The following is a 9,120-nucleotide window of genomic DNA, read 5'->3' on the forward strand; positions in this document are numbered from 1 at the left end:
TATATAGGGTGATCTGGATTCAAAGCTGGGGATCCCAATCTGAAGATGGCTTCAATTTCAAGAGAGATCTATGAATCTTCTCCATCTGCTTCTTCATTTTGATTGTTATTTGAACAATATAAGTTGCGAACTTATATATGTTCGCACGCTGTATAATATGGTGTGTTGCAGTATACATTTACAGTAGAGAACGTACCTTTGTTTTCTTCATTCTAATCAATATACTTGTACCTTTCATAGTGAGTATCTATATAAGTGAATATCTGTGATATCAAGGAACCTTGCATTTTAAATAGCCCCTTTTGGAAGCAATGAAGTCGTTCCTCGAACAGCGAGAAGGAAGAACGCTTAGAAATAGTGTATCCTGCTTTACTGGGTTTACAGTGTTTGGAAATCCCACCGCTCTAAGGGAGACGGTTATATTCCGATCGTGTACAGTTTGGAATACGTGGTATGGTACCATAGTTACAAGCACTCATAGAATTTTAGGAACGATCTAGATCATCTCTTCCCCCCTGAAAAGTTTCTATAAACCATAGATGAGTCTATGAGCGTCATCTAATTGTTGGAGACTGGATATGTTATTTATCCCTTCTAGTTCAAACATGACTTATGATTAGTTATTAAAATAATTATTTAGTTAAATACAACACATTTAAACATGGTAAGGAGCTGAGTAGACCCTTGAATCCTTCCACTACATGTTTTTACCAAACATCTGCTGTAAGGTTCTGTTATATCTACAACAGAGCGGCATATAACTAATTAATTATTGGACATACACTGCCAATTAGGCAACTATCTTTCAGAAACATTATCTTGAGAAATTCTGTTTTGTATAGTCAGACATATAAATATACATATAATGGGAAAATATAACAATGGAATAAGATAGAAAGTGTGGAGAAGCAGTCATACCAATAATACTTGTCCACTTACTTTACGAGGCACGCAAAGAATAAATAATCCAAGAAGCATGATAGCTACTTTACTACTAATTCTTCGTTAATGTTGTTGGAAATAACTTTTTAAAATCTCATGGAAATGGTGGAGTAAAGCAAAGCTTAATAGTCTATATCTTTTCTGTACTTAAACAAACACACATGATAAAGAAATTCATAATGCGTAAACTAGATTAGTGAGGTTGAGTATCAAGCATCTAAACATCCACGCAACATTTTGCATTTATAATATTAATAGAAAAGCTTATTACAAAAAAATACTTGTCATTATCATGAACGAATTAAATATTTTCAGTCTCTCAAAAATTAGTGATGAATACAATGAGATGGTTCTAAAATAATTGCGTAGTACAAAACATATTTATATTGGACTAATAAATTGATCGACATTCAGTAAGATTGTTTTTACTGTAAAATTCGATAGTTTTAGAACCACAATTGACAGCCTTTAACTCAGGATTATCTGTTACCAAAGAAAGGCTGGGAGCGGACCGCATAACTTTGAACTATATAGCACTTGGCAGAGCCGAAATATATGTACGAGTATAAATAGAATCCCAAATAAAATCTTGAAAATAAATCTTGAACTTGCTTTAATCAGATTCCTGATAGGTAGATAATAACCCTCATAACAAAATTTATCTTGAGAACGTAGAGATCGAAAATTGGAAAAGCCGGTACTGTTCAAGCAATTAGGGGAGTGATTTGAAATTGAGGAAAAGATAGTACGCTGTCAAATCTGCCCTCTAGTTTTCTTCTTTACAACTTTCCAGTCTGTAATGTACCGACCTACCCTTATACCTGTACTCGAACGTCACCTACAAATATACAAAAACATACTATCAATTTCATTCGCAAAATTAGATCAAGTTGAACTTTTTCTGATCAAAATTTGTACTAATAATGTACTAAAGAGTTATTTAGACTATCACTGCACGTATATGGACTTAACCTAGTGGTTTTATAGTTATATATAATTCCATACAGGGTGTAAATAGTAAGTCCTGACACCCCTGGATATATTTCAAACGGATTCAGATATCAATGTACAACTTCACCATACTTATTCTTCAATATTACGCCCTTAGATGTAAGGTGTTATTTGCCCATAACGTTAGCTAGGATCGTAGTAGAAACGTTTTGTTCACGTCATTGTGTTATTTTGAATTAACCTTTTAAGTTATATATCACAAGATAGGGATTGCAATTTGAACATTTCAAGTTACCCGCCTTTTCCCCCTTTTAAAAAAGGGGGGATATTCTTATCCTTTATAAAGCCAAAAAAACTATTTTAATAGGTATGGTGAAGATGTTACATCGATATTTAAATCTGTTTAGAATATATCCAAGCGCATCAGGACTTAATTTATACCCTGTATAGTTTAAAGTAGGGTTTGATGATAACATTTCTGAAAAGTAAATGGGTGCTCAATATTGTTGAAGTTAAAGAGTTCTAATAAAGTTAAAGAATGAAGTTACATTACGATTTCTTATTTTATTCTGTGTCAGTTTAAAATTAAAGTTAACGTTTTAAATTAAACATACAAGAATTAGAATTGTTGGTGCCAGGTACGGTTTATCCATGTTTAAACATTTATTTTTATCTGTAGCATTACTGATAGAGTAGATGTTTTGCAAGTACGATTACTTATCCATGGTTATCGGTCCTATGTTGATACTTAGTTACTGTAGTTGACGGTTAGCGATATTTACTGACGTCTGGAAATTTCCGCTCAGTTATCGTTCGCTGACGTGTTTTATTTCAAATCATTTCCTATGTAGAAATATGTGTAATATGCATTTCTGAAAATCTTAACCTACATTTCCTTGCAGGTAAAACGTTTTAACTAAACTTTATTATAAATATAGGCATGTTCTACGTAACGTTTTAGCTTCTTTTAAAAATTAATAGAACATTAGTTTTTTACTTTGGTAGGTAAAATACACTGTTTTTGTTTAAAACATGTATGCACTCGTACATTTTAGATTTTTATAATGTTTTCACTTGCAGTTCATAAATTATGTACTATACTCTGCCCCCCATATCGACTAACGCAATAGTGCCACCCCTCCCACCCAAAAATGATGACCACAATATCGCCCCTCAGTTTGCCACCTTTGATAATGCAATTGTACACAAGAAATGTTGTCATGTAATGCTAAAATCTGTTACTACCTAAAACATTCAAGTACGTACTGTTCAGTGATAAATGAAAGAAAACGAAATTGATCTATTACAGAAAGGTATGTTATTAATTAGGTACCACAGAAATATGTTATAATAATGATGAAACTGACAATATAATAAATACTCAATATATTAATACAAATCATCAAAACTAAATCATTACTAGAAGATGGAAATGGATTCAGTAAATGTAAACTCATTTGAAACTATATGTAAGCTAACGTATTGTTAAAAATAATATTTATTATGTAAGATACCTACGAAAGTCCATTGATACAGCATATAATCAAACCCATTTTTCGCAACTATGATTAATACACAGCACAGCAATGAGTGGCGTGAGTCGGTCGACAGGACACTAATTCAATATTTTTCTTTTTTCATTTCTCGTTCTACTTATATAAAAAATAGAAAAGTACCCCCAATTCTTCGAGGTGGATGAGGGAGTTACTGTTCGTACTTATTACTATTAGTATTATCAGATTTATTAATAACCATTCATTAATTTAAAACTATGATGGTTTTATTTATGTATGTAAATATTGAGCTTATAAGGTAAAAATTAAAGTAAAGGAAGTTTTGTATTGTAAGGGAACGAAATAAATTGTACGGAGCTCTGTGAACTTTAAACTTAATTCTTCCTACTGGGACCCTTGGGAATCTTTACCTCACTAAATTCCAGTAGCCTTCTAGGAGTCAGAACTGTCATATATTAACTGACGTTATTACTTTAGTGTTGTTTTTTTCAGAGATCAACTTAATGTAGGATAGCAGGTAATCGACAAAATTGTTCTATGGTAAAGAAGTTGTAATTTTGAGAATCTTGCATTATACAGAACCCGCATGAAGTTTTTGACACACTATAGTTTCTTGTTGAAGAACAATCTCAAACTCTCTGAGGAAATGGAATGTGATATTGTTATACACTTACACCTACTTCAAGCATCATTCAGAAGGTACTTTCCAGAGGGAAATTGTGAAGAGAAATGAATTTCAATTTCCTTCGACCCCCAATATTATGAGCAAGCAGCCAACTTGCAAGTCTCAAACAAAGAGGCATTCATTGAAATTTCGACAGATTCTTCTCTGTGTTACGAGTTTTAAACACTCAGATCTGAGTTCTGGGCAGAAGGCAGGAAAGAATATGGAAGTGTCAGTGATAACGCTATGAGGTGTCTGTTGCTCAGTGCTTGTTGAGAGAGCATTTTCATCATATGCTTTCATTAAGTAAACTTCATGTTCCACTCAAATTTAAGCCTCTACTTTTTATCATTCGATCCAGATTTTAAAAATCTGAGCTTGTACAAAGTGTGGTTGCTTGTCTGCCTGGTAAGCGAATGGATGGAGTGGGGGTAAGTGGCTGTGTATACGATATTTTTGTGTTGGCAACGCGGCAGACGGTTCCCTAAAAGTTTCCTATCATCAAAAAATATACACCCATTCCATTTGTATCGTTCACATAAATCTGTTTCACATTGCGTTTCGATTCTGTGCCATCAGTCGCACACAAACTTACTTTCTCCACGAAATTTTCAATCAACATATCAACTTTCTTGTTAACTACTAACCTGTAACCTGGTACCTGTTTTGTTCCTTGTATTTGTTTCAAATCTAAAGTTTGAAATATTGATGTGCGCCATTATTGTTATTATTTTCCCGTGCCACTGCACAGGCTTCTACAGACACCTGGGGATACGCGTACCACAACGGATTTGCAAACCGTTGCTCTAAGAAATCACCTTAGAGATCGTTATAATTACATAGTAAAATTCCTTTGACCTGTGTGGCAATCGCTTAGGGTATATGCCGTATAAAAGCTAGTATAACGTTATCCATACCATTACAATGGCAAATTGAATGACCACAATTATATTTCTGTATAAGATTTCCTTCAAATCTGCATTATGTCGCCTATAAGCGTGAGTGAAGAAACAATTCATTTTTCATAATTTGTGTAGATTAATATATTGTAGTATAATGTACAGTAGCCAACATCACAACTGACCCCAAGATATCTCGAAAACAAAGTGACCTATATAGACTAGAAAGTGTGCATAGAGCTTCATGCTCATGTGAGGAGCATTGAGTTAGATAATGGTGCATGTCACTCCGTAACATTAGGCCGAGCGTTAGCCGTGGTTTTACATTAGTCTTATGGGTAACCAAGGTGGCAACGTGAACACTGCAGAATAAATACACTTTTAAACAAACTCAGTACATTAATAAGAGATTTTGAACATGTGACATATTAACACATATAGCCTAAGTAACCCAACTCATGCCTCATTACTTAATAGGGAGAGCGGGGGTGGACGTTTATTATTTAAACACTGACATTAAGACTAACTTCATGAACACAAATGTAAATGTTTCATGATATTTCGAGAATGATTTCATCTGTCCACTTAAAAAAAATTCATGAAACTTTATTTTTTACATACACAACAGAGGAATTTGGCTAATCATCCTGAAGCCAATCACTCACTAGGCTCTCATAATTTCTCCTTTATGATGGGGGCTGTAAACATTTTCGTCGTTTTATCCGTCAATAGTTAAATAAACAATAGATTTTGCATTGAACTACAGTTACGCGAAATGTAATATATCGAATGTATACCTTGTCAAATGGTAAAACTTTAACTAAATGTAAATTAATGGGGCTATATTTTTTCAGGAGGGTTCACTTCCTGCTAGTTTATACCTTCCAGTTGAATATACAATGCGTAAAACCGAAGTGACACTTAAATGTGGGTCACCCTGTGCGTGTCCAAGAGCGGCACATTACTAACGTAAATGTCGAGATATTGGGATGCAAGGGAAATTGATAGGTCTAGTCTACTGTGGGGGGGGGGTTTCCTTAGAGGTCGTTGATAGCCTAGACATAAGGGTGTGCCAGCCCGTGCCCGCTAAGACTTGAGAGGATAATACAGAGCTGGCCCCCCTTTCTTCCAAGGAAACGAATGATATTAATGACCAAAATCTCGACAGCGGTCCCTACTCCCAATTTTACCCATCCAGAACACCCTGTCATTCCGGTAGAAGCGCACATGTCCTTTTGTACTAAGTGCCATCTCTCAGTTCTTGTCCTAGGAGAACATGGGAATATTTTAAATTTAATATTTCAATTACTCAACATATCACTTGTATCAGCAACTCATGCCTTCTTTAGACTAATAATCTGATTCACTGACGTCATATTTTTAACTTTACACATTATTTCAACACATACCAAATTTTTAAAACTTGTCACGAGTTGGTGAATCAGATCAATTACAAGGGCTGGGGAAGTCAACTGGGTTAGTACTCTCCCTTCAGGGGCAACGGTTTTGCAGACAGGGTATTCATGTTCAGGCAGCTCCAATCCATATATACCCAATAGGTAAAGAACAAGAACAGTAGGGGCGACAGTCTTGTTAAAAGGGTTGCATACTGTGAAAGTGAATAAGTGTAGTGATAGCCAGTCAAAGAGGCTGACCAAGATTTACAAGTCTTCACATCGTATACGATCACATGGTGCGAAATTCGGTTTCCTTAGAGAGCGAAGTTTCTGTTAAGAAGAAGTCTTAATTTTTTACTGTTTCAAGAAATTTCGAGAGCGCTCCTTCAGCCAACTACTTGGATAAGTTGAACAAGACCCGCAGAGCTGAGGGTGCTTTTGGGATCAGGGAGTCCATTCATCCATCCCACATAAGGGAAATAAACTCGTCAGTACTGTATATATCCAGTACCTTTCCTATCATCCTTTCATGGAATATATATCCCTTTTCCCATGTTATCCCTTTGAATTGCTGGAAATGTCCCAAATAAAAATCCCTGCTAGCCCAATAATGTAATATTAGGCAGGTACAACGAGAGTCAAAAACTCATATAAGTGAAAGATATTGTACACGTTCAAAATTTCTAAGTTCTCACTCACAAGTTGTCCTACATTGTTAAAAATTCCCATATAAACTTTACCCCACATTCTCCTCTACTCATATCCTAATCTAAAACCAAACTGATTAAACTCTACTCTATACATGACGTAATTAAAGTTCTAATCAAGAATGTCGTATAACCTAGAATATAAAAGTTCAGTAAAGTGAATATGTCACGTACAATAGTAGTCATTGGTTAAAATTTAAATACTTAAAAATTGATAAATAAAAGTCGATAAAGTATATATGTTTTGGAATTTATCACTTACAATACTCCTGACGAAAAATGTACTGTACTTTTATATCCTTCAACGTAATTATGTTTTTTTTATCTTGCGTAATTAAACTTTTGAGTTTAATTCATCTGAAAATATGAAAATATTTAACTAGGTTGAAGTAAGTGTTTGATGAATTTGAATGGACTAAAAGGTAAAAGTAAGTAAGGAATGAATGTATATTACGTATATGTTAGTAAGTAACCCCATTTACAATGTTAGAAACAGCGAGGACGACAGTGCAGCCAGGATGTCCAGCGTTATCAGTGCGGTTACTCAGAAAGGGCGTATTCCTGGAGTTGTGTCTCTGCCACATGTGGTTACGCCTAGTGAGCAAGCACGTCAGAAATGTGCATTCCATTCCTCTTACCTTCTTGACTCAAACAGTTCACTATTCATTTCAACTGGAGTTGGAAAAAATACTTACTGGAGTGAATTGGCCAAGCAATGGGCGATTCATTTTAATTCATTATAAATAAATAAATTATTTGTTTGCTATTAACAATGGAAGATTTGAAAGGATAACAGGATATCAGACATTTGCCATCGTTATATGTTACGTAAGGTATAGCACAACGTTTCGAGAATTGAAATCTATCCTCTTCGTCAGGTGGTGGCGGTATAATACATACAAAAATAAAGAACATAAAGAAGAAAATAAGAGAAATAAAAAATGGTTCAAACACACCCGAAACAGCTGGGAGGCCAGTCAAGCGTTGTTACTGTACAGAATGCAAGTTCCGAGTATAAGTCACGAATACGAGAATCAAAATGCACACGACTGGACTTTTAGGCACGTTTCGACCCTTTTCTTTCTCTTCTTTTCTTCTCTTTGTTCTTTATTATGTATGTATTAATATCTCCCCTACCTGACGAAGAGGTTAGATGTCCATCCTCGAAACGTTGTTTAGTACATTTCTTAACGAAAAACGATGATACATTAAATATTTTTTTATCTTCACGATTTGACAAGACGTGGCACATTTTGATATTATTTAATTTTTATGTGTTATTTCAAATAAAAAACGTGTATATTATTCAATTAGGTTTGATACTTTATAGACTGTTTTACTATATTGCAACTGAGAAGATGAAAAGATATTTATAATTGTTTTACCCGATTGGTCCGGGACCCAAATTGTTTTAGGTGTACAATTGGCTGGATTTATTTATAATCAGCTGACACATCAGTGGCTCGTAGCAAACAAAGTTAGTTAGCACTAAGAGGAGTTGAACTGGAGATAAATCCAAGATTCACAATGAATAAATCCTTTTCATCATGGCTACGTGTGTAGAAAACTCGATTGCTCCACCGTGACCAATAGACAATACTTCTTTAGAGTACATTATATTTTGTGGTCTAGATACCCCTGACGTCGAAACGATGTACAGCGTTCATTTTGAGCTGTTTCTTCGTCGAATTTTTAGAACCTTTTCAGCCGAACATGAATCCAAATAGGCTCTATTGATCAAGTTTGTGATAGTGTCATATTCTTCAGACACTGCACTAATAGAAAGTTGAACTGGAGCTATACTCAAAGTTCACATTGGAAGTTAGTTTAATAAAATAAAGAATATGGTTTGGGGATATTTAATATTTTATTTAACAGTTTAAAGAAAAATTTCCGTAGTTGCTTAACTTATTTTCTGCTTCGGCTTCACATCATGCAACGATATGTTCTGAAATTAATAACTTAAAAAACTTTATTATAAGATTACACTTCACTTGTAGCCTAAAATGGTTAAAATGGAAAGTTTATAAGGAACACAAAACCTAA

This window comes from Homalodisca vitripennis, chromosome 3 (genome assembly GCF_021130785.1).
Source record: "Homalodisca vitripennis isolate AUS2020 chromosome 3, UT_GWSS_2.1, whole genome shotgun sequence".
NCBI lineage: Eukaryota > Metazoa > Arthropoda > Insecta > Hemiptera > Cicadellidae > Homalodisca > Homalodisca vitripennis.